We start from the raw sequence: 14,402 nt of genomic DNA, 5'->3' as shown, positions 1-14,402 counted from the left end.
GGCCTAGTGTTTTTTCCAACTTTCTTCATCTTAAACCTGAATTTCACAATAAGGAGCTCCTGACCTGTGCAACAGTCAGCTCTAGGTCTTGTTTTTGCTTTTTGCAAAGAGTATAGAGCTTTTCCATATTTGGCTACAAAGAATAAAATCAGTCTAATATCAGTATTGACCATCAATGGTCAATACCATCTGTCAGACATTGTGCCAAATATCTTTAAAAACGTTTTCAATGCTTTTTTAAATCTCCAGAGCAAGCTTCCATGATAAGCATTTTTATATTATTGCTTTCACTTAGACAGAGGAGTCTAGCAGGCTACAGTCCAAAGTGTTGCAAAGTCAGACACAAGTAATAATGCACAAACTGTCACTTTGGACACAATGATACCAAATTTTACTGAGATGAATAATAAACCCAGATCAGCAAGATGATTGAATAAGAAACCTTGCATTCTCCTTTCTCCATGGATACACCAATTTGATAACAACTCACAGGTAGATTAACCTTATAAGAAATACCAAAACTAATTAGAGGGCACCTTGTATTGGGTAATGAGCGTCTGCTGGCTCAGATAGTAAAGAATCTGCCTGCAATGCAGGAGACATGGGTTTCATCTCTGGGTTGTGAAGATTCTGTGGAGTAGGAATTGGCAACCTACTCCAGTATTTTTGCCTGGAGAACTCCATGGAGAGAGGAGTCTGGCGAGGTACAGTCTATAGGGTCACAAAGAGTTGGACACAACTGAGTGACTACCACTTATACTGAGTAAAAGTATAAAAGCAACCACATGGAAACCAGAAGAAAAAGTGAAGGCTTTTTTTTTTTTTCTTTCCAAAATCCCAACCCTAGCATCAGCGTCATATAATTAGAAGAAACCCTCTGCCTCCCAGCTTTTCCCTGAGTAGCTAAAAGGTTGGACCTTATAGTTGAGGCCTCAGCCATTTCAGGCATTACCTAAGGGACAGGTTTCAGGAGCTAAAAGAGATCTATATGCACTAGTAGTCTTGGGGTTACAATAAACAAAGTTGTCTGAACCAACATGGAGGCAAACACTCATCACAGTTCCTTCCCCCACACCTTGCAGAGTGAGCAGGCAATAAATCCCAGCTGACAGATTCTCTCTGAAAAGGAAAAAAAAAAAAAAAGTCAAATTGCACATCTAATGTCCCAATTTATCTGTGAGTTATCTGAAGGATTGCATACTGTCCCACTTGTCTTGGAGTATAGACACGTCCTGGCCTACTCCAGATACCCAGATTTTGCTGAGAATGAACGCAACAGTTTTGACTAGCAAAAGAGTCTGTAATCCCCATCGAAGCTCTAACCTGATTCGCAATAATCTTGTGTACTAGGTCTTATATATGGAAACGCCCTTAATAATCCATCAAAAATGGTTAGAACTATTTAACAAACTGATTAAACTTGCAGGATATAAAATAAACATAAAAATATTTAATGTCTATATACTCATAAGGAAATGTCTGAAAGGAAATGAGAAAAATAATTTACTTGCAATAGTATCAAAACAATAAAACAATTAGGAAGAAAATAACCAAAGCAGTAAAAGACTTGTATGGTGGAAAATATATAATAATGATGAAAAATATTTTAAATTAACAAATCAAATTCAATAACATATTAATAGAATCATACACCATGATCATGTGGGATTTATCCCAGGGATGAAAAGATTTTTCAGTATCTGCCATAGTAGTCAACAATAGAGCCTGAAATGCACTACTTGAGTGCAATCTCAAAAAGAACAGAATGATCTCAATTCATTGCCGAGACAAATCACTCAATATCACAGTAATCCAATTCAATGCCACACAAATAATGCTGAAGAAGCTGATGTCGAATGGCTATATGAAGGCCTATATGATTCTCTAGAATTAACACACACACAAAAAGATATCCTTTTCATCATAGGGGACCAGAAAGCAAAATTAGAAAGTCAAGAGATACCTGGAATAACAGGCAAGATTGGCCTTGGAGTACAAAATGAAGCAGGGCAAGGGCTAACAAAATTTTGCCAAGAGAATGCACTGGTCATAGCAAGCACTCTTTTCCAACAACACAAGAGAGGACTCTACACATGGACATCATCAGAAGGTCAATACCAAAATCAGATTGATTATATTCTCTGCAGCCAGTGTTGGAAATGCTCTATACAGTCAGCAAAAACAAGATTGGGAGCTAACTGTGGCTCAGATCATGAAATCCTTATTGCAAAATTTTGACTTAAGTTGAAGAAACTAGGAAAAACCATTAGGTTACTCAGGCATGACCTAAATCACATCCCTTATGATTATACAGTGGAAGTGACAAATAGACTCAAGGGACTAGATCTGATAGAGTGCATGAAGAACTGTGGACAGAGTGGTGACATTGTACTGGAGGCAGTGATCAAAACCATCCCCAAGAAAAAATGTGCAAATAGGCAAAATGATTGCCTGAGGACTTCTTACATTAGCTGAGTAAAGAAGAGAAGCAAAAGACAAAGGAGAAAAGGAAATAAATTTCCATCTAAATACAGAATTTCAAAGAATATCAAGGACAGAAAAGAAAGCCTTCCTAAGTGAACAATGCAGAGAAATAGAGGAAAACAGTAGAATGGGCAAGACTAGAGATCCCTTCAGTAAAATCAGAGATACCAAGGAAAGTTTTCATGCAAAGATAGGGACAAAAAAGGAAAGAAATGGCATGGACCTAACAGAAGCAGAAGATATTAAGAAGCAGTGACAAGAATGCAAAGAATTGTACAAAAAAGAAAACTTAGTTACTCGGCTAACCATGATGGTGTGATCACTCACCTAGAGGCAGATATCTGGGAGTGCGAAGTCAAATGGGTCTTAGGAAGCATTTACGAACAAAGCTAGTGGAGTTGATGGAATTCCAGCTGAAAAATTTCAAACCCTAAAAGATGATTCTATCAAAGCAATTCACTCAATATGCCAGCAAATTCTGAAAGCTCAGCAGTAGTCACAGGACTGGAGAAGGTCAGTTTTCATTTCGATCCAAAAGAAGGGCATGCCAAAGAATGTTCAAACTACCTCTTAATTGCACTCATTTCACATGCTAGCAAGATAATGCTCAAAATCCTACAAGCTAGGCTTCAACAGTACATAATGTGTGGGCTTCTAAATATACCAACTGGATTTAGAAAAGGCAGAGGAGACAGAGATGAAATTGGTAGCACATGTTGGATCATAGCAAAACCAACACACGTTGGATCTATGAAACATATACTTTTGCTTCATTGATTATGTTAAAGTCTTTGACTGTGTGGATCACAACAAACTATGGAAAATTCTTCAAGAGATGGGAATACCAGAACATCTTACCTGCACTTGAGAAACCAGTATGCAGGTCAGGAAGCAACAGTTGGAACCAGACATGGAACAAGTGAACAACCAATTCTTTCAAAACTGAGTAAGGAGTGTGTCAAGGCTGTATATTGTCATCATGTCTATTTAACTTACATGCACTGTACATCATGCAAAATTTTGGATAGACGGGCACAAGCTCGTATCAAGATTGCCAGGAGAAATATCAATAATCTCAGATATGCAGATGACACCACCCTCATGGCAAAAAGTGAAGAGGAACTAAAGAGCCTCTTGATGAAGGTTAAAGAGGAAAGTGAAAAAGCTGGCTTAAAAGTCAACCTTCAAAAAATGAAAATCATGGCATCCAGTTCCATCACTTTATGGCAAATAGATGGAGAAACAATGGAAACGTGACAGAATTTATTTTCTTGGCCTCTAAGATCACTGTGGATGGTGAGTGCAACCATGAATTAAAAGATGCTTGTTCCTTGAAAGAAAAGCCATGACAAACCTCAGTTTAGTTCAGTCACTCAGTCGTGTCTGACTCTTTGTCACTCCATGAATCGCAGCACACCATGCCTCCCTGTCCATCACCAACTCCCGCAGTTCACTCAGACTCACGTACATCAAGTCAGTGATGCCATGACAAACCTAGACAGCACATTAAAAAACAGAGACATTATTTTGCCAGCAAAGGTACATATAGTTAAAGCTATGGTTTTTCCAGTAGTCATGTATGGCTGTGAGAGTTGGACTGTAAAGAAACCTGAGCACCAAAGAATTGATGCTTTCAAACTGTGGTGCTGGTGAAGACTCTTGAGAGTCTCTTTAAAAGCAAGGAGATCAAACCAGTCAATCGGAAAGGATATCAACCTTGAATATTCATTGGAAAGACTGATGCTGAAGCTGAAGCTGAAGCTCCAGTTCTTGGCCTGCTGATGCAAAGAGCTGACTCATTGGAAAGACACTGATTCTGAGAAAGATAGAAAGCAATAGGAGAAGGGGACAGCAGAAAACGTTTGGATGGTTTAATCAACTCAATAAACATGCATTTGAGCAAGCTCTGGTCAGTGGTAAAGGTCAAGGAAGCCTGGCATGCTGCAGTTCATTGGGTCGCTGAGAGTCAGACACAACTGAGCGACTGAGCAACAACAACTAATTACACCTCATTAACAAACTGAAGAACAGAAATCAGATGTTCATCTCAGTAGATGAAGAAAAAAGCTTTTGATAAAAATCAACATCTGTTTATAATAAAACCTCTTCAGAAAGTGGTCATAGTAGGAGCGTACCTCAACAATAAAAGCCACAAATGACAAAGTCAGAGCTAACATATTCAGTGGCATAAAGCTGAAAGAATTTCTATAATATCAGGAACAAGACAAGGATTCCTGCATTCAATACTTTTATTCAACCTAATTTTGAAAACCCTCACTATGGCAATCGTAGAAGAAAAAGAAATTAAAGGATTCCAAATTACAAAGGAAGAAAAAATGTTTCTGTTTACAAATGACATATACTATACATAGAAAATCCTAAAGACATCACTGGAAAACATCAATGAATTTGGTAAAGTTGCAAGATGCAAAATTAACATACAGAAAATCTAGTGAATTTCTATAAACTCACAATGAAGTATCAGAAAAATAATTTAAAGAAAAAAATCCATTTACTGTCACATCAAAAAGAATAAAATACCTAGGAATATGCCTTTCTAAAAAAACAGCAGAATCATATGACAAAAACTATAATACTCAAGAAAGAAACTGAAAATGTTGAAAACAGATGGAAAGACACACCATGCTTTCTGGTCTATTTATTCTATTGAAAAAATAAATACTGTTAAAATGAATATAGTATCCAAGGCAATCTACAGATTCAATGCAATCCCTATCAAAATAAGGGACTTTTTCACAGAACTAAAACAAATAGTTTCAAAATTTTTGTGGAACCATAAAAGTGACCAAAACGTTCTTGAAAAAAAAAAAAAAAAATCAGGTGCAGTAATGATTTTCCCTGTCTAAAACTATACAAAATTTTACCATCAAAGTATGGAGCTGGCATAAAAACAGATATATAGATCAATGGAACAGAATGTAGAACCCATAAATAAACCCACACAGTTATGTCAATTAATCTATGACAAAGGAGGCAAGACTACACAATGGAGAAAAGACAGTTTCTTCATATGGAGAAATGGGAAGACCATAGCCTTGACTATACATCTTCCCAGTGGTCACGTATGATTGTGAGAGCTGACTGTAAATAAAGCAGAACACCAAAGAATTAATGCCTTCCCTCTGTGGTGCTTGAGAAGACTCCTGAAAGTCCCTTGGACAGCAAGGAGACCAAACCAGTCAATCTTAAGGCAAATCAGCCTTGAATACTCTTTGGAAGGACTGATGATAAAACTGAAACTCCAGTATTTTGGTCATCTGATGCAAACTCATTGGAAAAGTCCCTGATACTGGGAAAGATTGAGGGCAGAAGGAGAAGAAGATATCAGTGGATGAAATGGCTGGATGTCATCATCTATGCAATAGATATGAATTTGGGTAAACTTTGGGAGATAGTGAAGGATAGAGAAGCCTAGTGTGCTGCAGTCCATGGGGTGTCAAAGAGTCAGACACCACTGGGCAACTGAACAACAAAACAGTGGAGAACTGAACAGCTACATGCAAAAGATAAAATTAGAACATTAGAACAGGTCTTCCCTGGTGACTCAGATGGTAAAGAATCTGCCACAATGTACATGCCAGATACTGTAAAACTTGAGGAAAACATAGGCAGACCCTTTATTATATTGTAGTAATTGCTTTAGATCTGTATTCTAAAGTAAAGGAAATAAAAGAAAAGAAAACAAAACAAAAACCACCTAATTAAATTTAGAATTTTTTTCACAAAAAAGGCAACAATTGATAAAACTAGAAAACAACCTGCTGTATGAGAGAAAATATTCACAAATGGTGTAATTGATAAGCGACTAATATCAAGCATGTATAAGCAGCTCATAAACTTAATATCAGAAAACAATCAAATTAAAAATGAGCAGGAAAACTAAATCTATATATATGTTTTTTTTTTTTTTTTCCGAAGAGGAAATGTAGATGACTAACAGATACATAAATGTATTACGAATTGGAAATCAAATCCAGAGTGAAATGTCATCTCATACCTGTCAGAATTGCTATCATCAAAAACAGCACAAATAACAAATATTGGCCATATTTTTCTGCAGGGAAAGGAACTCCCACTCATTGTTGATGGGAATACAAATTGGAACATCCACTGTGGAAAAAAACGTATGATGCTTTCTCAAACCATCAAAGTAGAACTACCATATGACCTGGCAATTTCACTCCTGGGTATATAACTGATTTTTCTTTTTTTTTTTAACTGTGGCTAAGTCTTTATCCCTGGAATAAATGTGTTGTTAGATTTGGTTTACTAGTATTTTATAAAGTATATTTTGCATTTATATTCATCAGTGGTATTGGACTGTAATTTTTCTTTTATGTGATATCTTTTGTCTGGTTTTGGTATCAGATTCTGGCTCCATAGAATCAGTTTGGAAGTGTTCCTTCCTCTGATTTTATTTTTTAAATAGTTTGAGAAAGATTGGTGTTTATCCTTCCCTAAATATTTAGTAGAATTCACCTGTGAAACTATCTGTTCCTGGACTTTTGCTTGTTGAGAGTTTTTAAAGTTCTGATTCAAAGTTGTACTTTTAATTAATCTGTTCTTTTTTTTTTTTTCTTGCTACTTCAAACTTGGAAGATTTTACCATTATGAGAACTTTTCAATTTCTTCTATGTTGTCCATTTTATTATAGGGTGGAGTAGTTCATAGTAGTCTTTTATGATCCTGTGTATTTTTGTGGTATCATTTGTAATTTCTCTTTTTCTATTTCTGATTTTAGTGATATTGGTTCTCTCCCTTTTTTCTTTATGAGTCTGGCTAAAGGATTATCACTTTTCTTTATCTTTTCAAACAACCAGCATTTAATTTCACTGAAATTTTCTACTGTAATTTAGTCTCTATCTTGTTTACTTTTACTCTGATTTTATTATTTCCTTCCTTCTACCATCTTTGGGTTTTATTTGCTCTTTTTTAATAGTTTCTTTCAGTGCAAGGTTAGGTTGTTTATTTTTATTTTTTTTTTCCTGAAATAAGCTAGTATCACTATAAACTTTCCTCTTAGAACTGTTTTTGCTTCATCCCACAGGTGTGAATTGTCATGTAGTCATTTTCATTTATCTCTAGTTTTTTTTTTTTCTTTGATTTCTCCAGTTATGCATTTGTTATTTAGGAGCATGATAACCAGCCATGATTTCCTGAGTTCTTTGATCATCTTTATGATCATTACTCTGAACTGTTGCTTGCGTGGGTTTCCTATCTCCACTTCACTTAGTTTTTCTTCTGGCATTTAATCTTGCTCTTTCATGTGTATCATATTCCTTTATTATCTCATTTTGTCTAAGTTACTATTTATATTTTTATGCATGTGGTAGGTTACTTATGCTTTTCAAATTTGAAGGTGGCTTTCTGTATGATTCATCCAATGAGTACCTGCTATGCACTCCCTTTTAGTCTTCCAAGCTTTGTGCTCTAATGAGTCCCCTTAAGAGGGCTATGTGGGTCCTTCTTCTGTGGGAGGCTGACTATATGGGTGGTCTAGTAGGCTTTGTTGGCTCCCAACCTGGTTGATTGCCAGGCTCTGCCATGCTGACTGCTGTCAGATGAAGAGGCAGCTTCTCACTGTAGAATTGTAGGTGGCCCTGGGGCTACTGCTGGCTCACTGGTGGGGAGTGACAATGTCCCTTTGACTTCAGGGCTATTCCTCACCCACTGGCATGTAAAGCCAGGTCCTTGGGTTTGTGCTGGACTACTGGGAGGCAAGGGTCAGTCTCTGAGTACAACTGCAGTTTCCAGACATTGCAGAACTTTTCTCTGATCCTGGTTGGAGAGGGGCACTTCCTGACACACTTGTGCCTGGGTTCCACTTATCCTGAAGTTTTCTTTGGCCTGCTAGTGGACAGAGCAAAGGCTTAGCTTGTCCCAGGTTAGGGTCTGCTCTGCTGTGGTTGGCCCGAATCTTCAAGCTGCAGGATAATGTTGTGTGTGTGTGTGTGTGTGTGTGTGTGTGTGTGTGTGTGCGTGTGTGTGTGTGTGTGGCGGGAGGGGGGGTTAGGTTCTGCACCATAGTGGGTGAGGTCGGTTTAGAGGTTAGTGCAGGATTCTTGGATGGGAAGGACTGATATCTTCTCACTTCTTGGTGGAGCTCAGTCTTGTCCCTTTGGTGTAGAGGCAGCTCTTGGGGCATCTCTAGAGGTGTCTGTGGGCTCAGGAAGAGTTTAGGGACCCTATCTGCTAATTTCTGTCCAGTCAATTATTGAGCCTGAAGATCCTAGCACTGACACCTATTGGATTGAGCAGGCTATTTGATTCTACCAGGTCTAAAGGCTCTAATGAACCAAGATGGCAGCTTCCAGTACCAGTGTTCATCCAGCAGATGCTTCCAAATACAGCTGCCTCCAGTGTCTTTGTTCCCAGGGTGAGTCATAGCCCACCTGCCCTTCCCAACTTCAAGCAACACTCCAAGACCAGTAAATAAGTCTGGCCCATAATTCTAGCAAATTTGGCTTTTTCCTTGAAATCCAGTGCATGTGAGAATTTATGTGCACATTTTAGAGTTAAGTCTCTATTTTCTTCATTCTTATGGGGCTTCCAAAATTAAGACCTGCTAGTCTTCAAAGTCAAATATTCTGGAGATTCATCTTCCCAATGCAGGATCCCTGGGAGGTAGGACACATGTGGAGCTAAGTACTCTCACTTCTCGGGGAGAACTTCTGTTACATAATTCAGTTCAGCTCAGCTCAGTTCAGTCGCTCAGTCATGTCCGACTCTTTGCGACCCCATGAATTGCAGCACACCAGGCCTCCTTGTCCATCACCATCTCCCGGAGTTCACTCAGACTCACATTCATCGAGCCAGTGATGCCATCCAGCCATCTCATCCTCTGTCGTCCCCTTCTTCTCCTGCCCCCAATCTCTCCCAGCATCAAAGTCTTTTCCAATGAGTCAACTCTGAAGGGTTAATGCAGCCACAATAGGGTAACAGAGATGTGCCTGCAAACGGGTCTCTCTGCTCGGGCTGCACGTGCTTGCAAACGAGGCGTTTTGCCAAGGAGTCTGGACACAGCCTTGAGTTTAATGGTCCCTTGCAAATAAGGGAGCATTCCCTTCTTGTGATAAGGAGAAAAGAAAGGGCCCTGGACAGACTCTACAGTAGACAGGGATTTCACTCCCCTTGCTGTACAATAACATGTATGCACCAGCGCTGTACTGGAAAGGCTTATTCATGCAGTCTGAAATTCTGTTTAGGGGGCTTTATAAAAATAAACCACAACTAGTTTTGCGCAGTTTTTTTCCTCCGGCTGGAGTGGTGTATTGTCTGTCTCGTGTGTTTTGTTTTTGTGTCATTTTGCTCGCAACAAACTCTTCGCATGAGGTGGCCAAAGTACTGGAGCTTCAGCTTTAGCATCATTCCTTCCAAACAAATCCCAGGGCTGATCTCCTTCAGAATGAACTGGTTGGACCTCCTTGCAGTCCAAGGGACTCTCAAGAGTCTTCTTCAACACCACAGTTCAAAAGCATCAATTCTTCGGCACTCAGCCTTCTTCATAGTCCAACTCTCACATCCATATATGACTGCTGGAAAAACCATTGCCTTGACTAGACAGACCTTAGTCGGCAAAGTAATGTCTCTGCTTTTGAATATTCTATCTAGGCTGCTCATAACTTTTCTTCCAAGGAGTAAGCATGTTTTAATTTCATGGCTGCAATCACCATCTGCAGTGATTTTGGAGCCAAAAAAAATAAAGTCTGACACTGTTTCCACTGTTTCCCCATCTACTTCCCAAGAAGTGATGAGACCGGATGCCATAATCTTCGTTTTCTGAATGTTGAGCTTTAAGCCAACTTTTTCACTCTCCTCTTTTACTTTCATCAAGAGGCTCTTTAGTTCCTCTGCACTTTCTGCCATAAGGGTGGTGTCATCTGCATATTGGAGGTTATTGATATTTCTCCCAGAAATCTTGATTCCAGCTTGTGCTTCTTCCAGTCCACCGTTTCTCATGATGTACTCTGTGTATAAGTTAAATAAGCAGGGTGACAATATACAGCCTTGACGTACTCCTTTTCCTATTTGGAACCAGTCTGTTGTTCCATGTCCAGTTCTAACTGTTGCTTCCTGACCTGCATACAGATTTCTCAAGAGGCAGGTCAGGTGGTCTGGTATTCCCATCTCTTTCAGAATTTTCCACAGTTTATTGTGATCCACACAGTCAAAGGCTTTAGCATATTCAATAAAGTAGAAATAGATGCTTTTCTGGAACTCTCTTGCTTTTTCCATGATCCAGCAGATGCTGGCAATTTGATCTCTGGTTCCTCTGCCTTTTCTAAAACCAGCTTGAATATCAGGAAGATCATGGTTCACGTATTGCTGAAGCCTGGCTTGAAGAATTTTGAGCATTTCTTTACCTGCATGTGAGATGAGTGCAATTGTGTGTTAGTTTGAGCATTCTTTGGCATTGCCTTTGTTTGAAATTGGAGTGAGAATTAACATTTTCCAGTCCTGTGGCCACTGCTGAGTTTTCCAAATTTGTTGGCATGTTGAGTGCAGCACTTTCACAGCATCATCTTTCAGGATTTGAAACAGCTCAACTGGAATTCCATCACCTCCACTAGCTTTGTTCGTAGTGATGCTTTCTAAGGCCCACTTGATTTCACATTCCAGGGTGTCTGGCTCTAGATTAGTGATCACATCATCATGATCATCTGGGTCGTGAAGATCTTTTTTGTACAGTTCTTCTCTGTATTCTTGCCACCTCTTCTTATAATTTGTATGTTTTATCTTATAATTATCTTATAATTAGTATGTTTTATCTACTGATATTTGATCTAATTTAGTTATCTGTTTGGGTGTGCCTATTATCTTTCCACTTTTTGCTTTGTTTTATCTATTCTCATTTTATTATCTTTCTTTTTTCTGTAAATAAATTACAATATTTAGTATTCCATTTTTACCTCTTTTATTGACCCAGTAAGTTTATCTCTTTGTTTTTATTTATTGGATGATCTAAAATTTAAAGCATACACTTTAACTTTTTAAATTCTGTCTTTAAATTACTATTTTATCCATTCTCATATAAATATGTGACAATGTGATAGCAGCTGATGTCCATTTCCTCTGTGTGTTATTGTCTCCATATATTTTAATCCTGTATATGAAAAATATCTTAAACTCTGTAGCTATTGTTTGATTTACCATGCCAATAACATTTTAAAGATATTAACTTGAGAAAAAATTGTTTTGTATTTACTCACTAATTTGCTGTTTTAAGTTTTCCATTATTTGTATAGATTCAGATTCTTTACTGTTAGTATTTCCTTTTTGCCTGCAAAACCTATTTGTTTTTTCTTACATTATAGTCCTGAAGGGTATGAACTATGTCAACTTTTGCATGTCAAAAATATCTTTATTTCATCTACCTTTCTGAAGGATTTTTTTTTTCCAGATACAAAAGTATAGATTAACATGATACTTTTACCACTTTAAAGATGTCCCATTGTCTTCTTGTTGCATAATTACCCTAGGCCTATATTTCCTTTTGTCCAATGTAACAAATACAATTACAGTTATTTCAAATGAAGACTTCGGTGTTCTTATTCTTGCTCCTTTGCATATTCTGTATATGCATTTGTGTTTTCTGACTTCTTTAAATATTTTTGTTTAGTCATTGATTTGAGCCCTTTTATTTTTATTTTTAAATTTTTCTTAAATTAATTTATATCTTTCAATTGGAGGCTAAGTACTCAACAATATTGTGGTGCTTTTTGCCGCATATCGACATGAATCAGGCACATGTATACATACGTCCATCTATCCAGAACCCCCCCCCCCCCACCTCCCTTCCCATCCCCTCCCTTTGGGTTGTCCCAGAGCACTGGCTTTTAGTGCCCTGCTTCAAGCATCAAACTTGCACTGGTCATCTAGTTTACATATAGTAATAAACATATTTCAATGCTATTTTCTAAAATCATCCCTCCCTCACCTTCTCCAACATAGCTCAAAAGTGTGTTCTTTACATCTGTGTCTCTTTTGCTGTCTTGCATACAGGGTCATCGTTACCATCATTCTAAATTCCATATATATGCGTTAATATACTGTATTGGTGCTTCTCTTTCTGAATTACTTCACTCTCTATAATAGGCTTTCACTTTCATCCACCTCATTAGAACTGACTCAAATGCATTCTACTCTTGTAGCTAAGTAATTAAAAGATGCTTACTCCTTGGAAGGAAAGTTATGACCAATCTAGATAGTATATTGAAAAGCAGAGATATAACTTTGGCAACAAGGGTCCGTCTAGACAAGGTTATGGTTTTCCATTGGTCATGCATGTATGTGAGAGTTGGACTGTGAAGAAAGCTGAGCACCAAAGAATTGATGCTTTTGAACTGTGGTGTTGGAGAAGACTCTTGAGAGTCCTTTGGACTGCAAGGAGATCCAGCCAGTTCATGCTAAAGGAGATCAGTCCTGGGTGTTCATTGGAAGGACTGATGTTGAAGCTGAAACTCTAATACTTTGGCCACCTTATGTGAAGAGCTGACTCATTGGAAAAGACCCTGATGCTGGGAGGGATTGGGGGCAGGAGGAGAAGGGGATGACAGAGGATGAGATGGCTGGATGGCATCACTGACTCAATGGACATGAGTTTAAGTGAAATCCGGGAGTGGTGATGGACAGGGAGGCTTGGCGTACTGTGCTTCATGGGGTCGCAGAGTCGGACACGACTGAGTGACTGAACTGAACTGAACTGAATGTTCCATTATGTATATGTACCACAACTTCTTTATCCATTCATCTTCAGATAGACATGTAGATTGCTTCCATGTCTTAGCTATTGTAAACAGTGCTGCAATGAATATTTGGGTGCATGTGTCTCTTTCAATTCTGGTCTCCTTAGGGTGTATGCCCAACAGTGTGATTGTTGGGTCATATGGCAGTTCTATTTCCAGTGTTTTAGGAATCTTCACACTGTTATCCATAATGGCTGTACTAGTTTGTATCCCCACAAACAGTATAAGAAGGTTCCCATTTCTACACACCCTCTCCAGCATTAATCGTTTCTAGACTTTTTGATGACAGACATTCTGACCAACGTGAGATGGTATCTTATTGTGTTTTTCATTTGCATTTCTCTGATGATGAGTGATGTTGAACATCTTTTCATATGTTTGTTAGCCCTCTGTATGTCTTTGGATAAATGTCTGTTTAGTTCTTGGGCCCACTTTTTGATTGGGTCTTTAATTTTCTGGTATTGAGCTTCATGAGCTGCTTGTTTTGAAGATTGATTCTTTATCAGTTGTTTCATTTGCTATTATTTTCTTCTGTTCTGAAGGTTGCCTTTTCACCTTGCATATAGTCTCCTTCGTTGTGCGAAAGTTTTTAAGTTTAATTAGTTCCCATTTGTTTATTTTTGCTTTTATTTTCATTACTCTGGAAGGTGGGTCATAGAGGATCTTACTGTGATTTATATCAGAGAGTGTTCTCCCTATGTTTTCCTCTAAAAGTTTTTGTTTCTGGTCTTACATTTACATCTTTGATCCATTTTGTGTTTTTTGTTTGTTTGTTTGTTTGTGTGTGTGTGTGTTTAGTGTTAGAAAGTGTTCTAGTTTCATTCTTTTACAGTAGATTGACCAGTTTTCCCAGCACTATTTGTTAAAGAGATTATCTTTTCTCTATTGCCTATTTTTCCCTCTTTTATTAAATTAAGGTGTCCATAAGTGTGGGGACTTATCTCTGGGCTTTATATTTTGTTCCATTGACCTATATTTCTGTCTTTGTGCCAGTATTACACTGTCTCGATGACTGTAGATTTGCTGTATATTCTAAAGTCAGGAAGGCTAATTCCTCCAGTTCTATTCTTCTTTCTCAAGATTGCTTTGGCTATTCGAGGTTTTTTATCTTTCCATACTAATTGTGAAATTATTTGTTCTAGTTCTGTGAAA

This window comes from Budorcas taxicolor, chromosome 15, assembly GCF_023091745.1.
Source record: "Budorcas taxicolor isolate Tak-1 chromosome 15, Takin1.1, whole genome shotgun sequence".
Classification (NCBI taxonomy): domain Eukaryota; kingdom Metazoa; phylum Chordata; class Mammalia; order Artiodactyla; family Bovidae; genus Budorcas; species Budorcas taxicolor.
The sequence above is the reverse complement of the archived record's forward strand: the minus strand, read 5'-3'. Positions refer to the sequence as shown.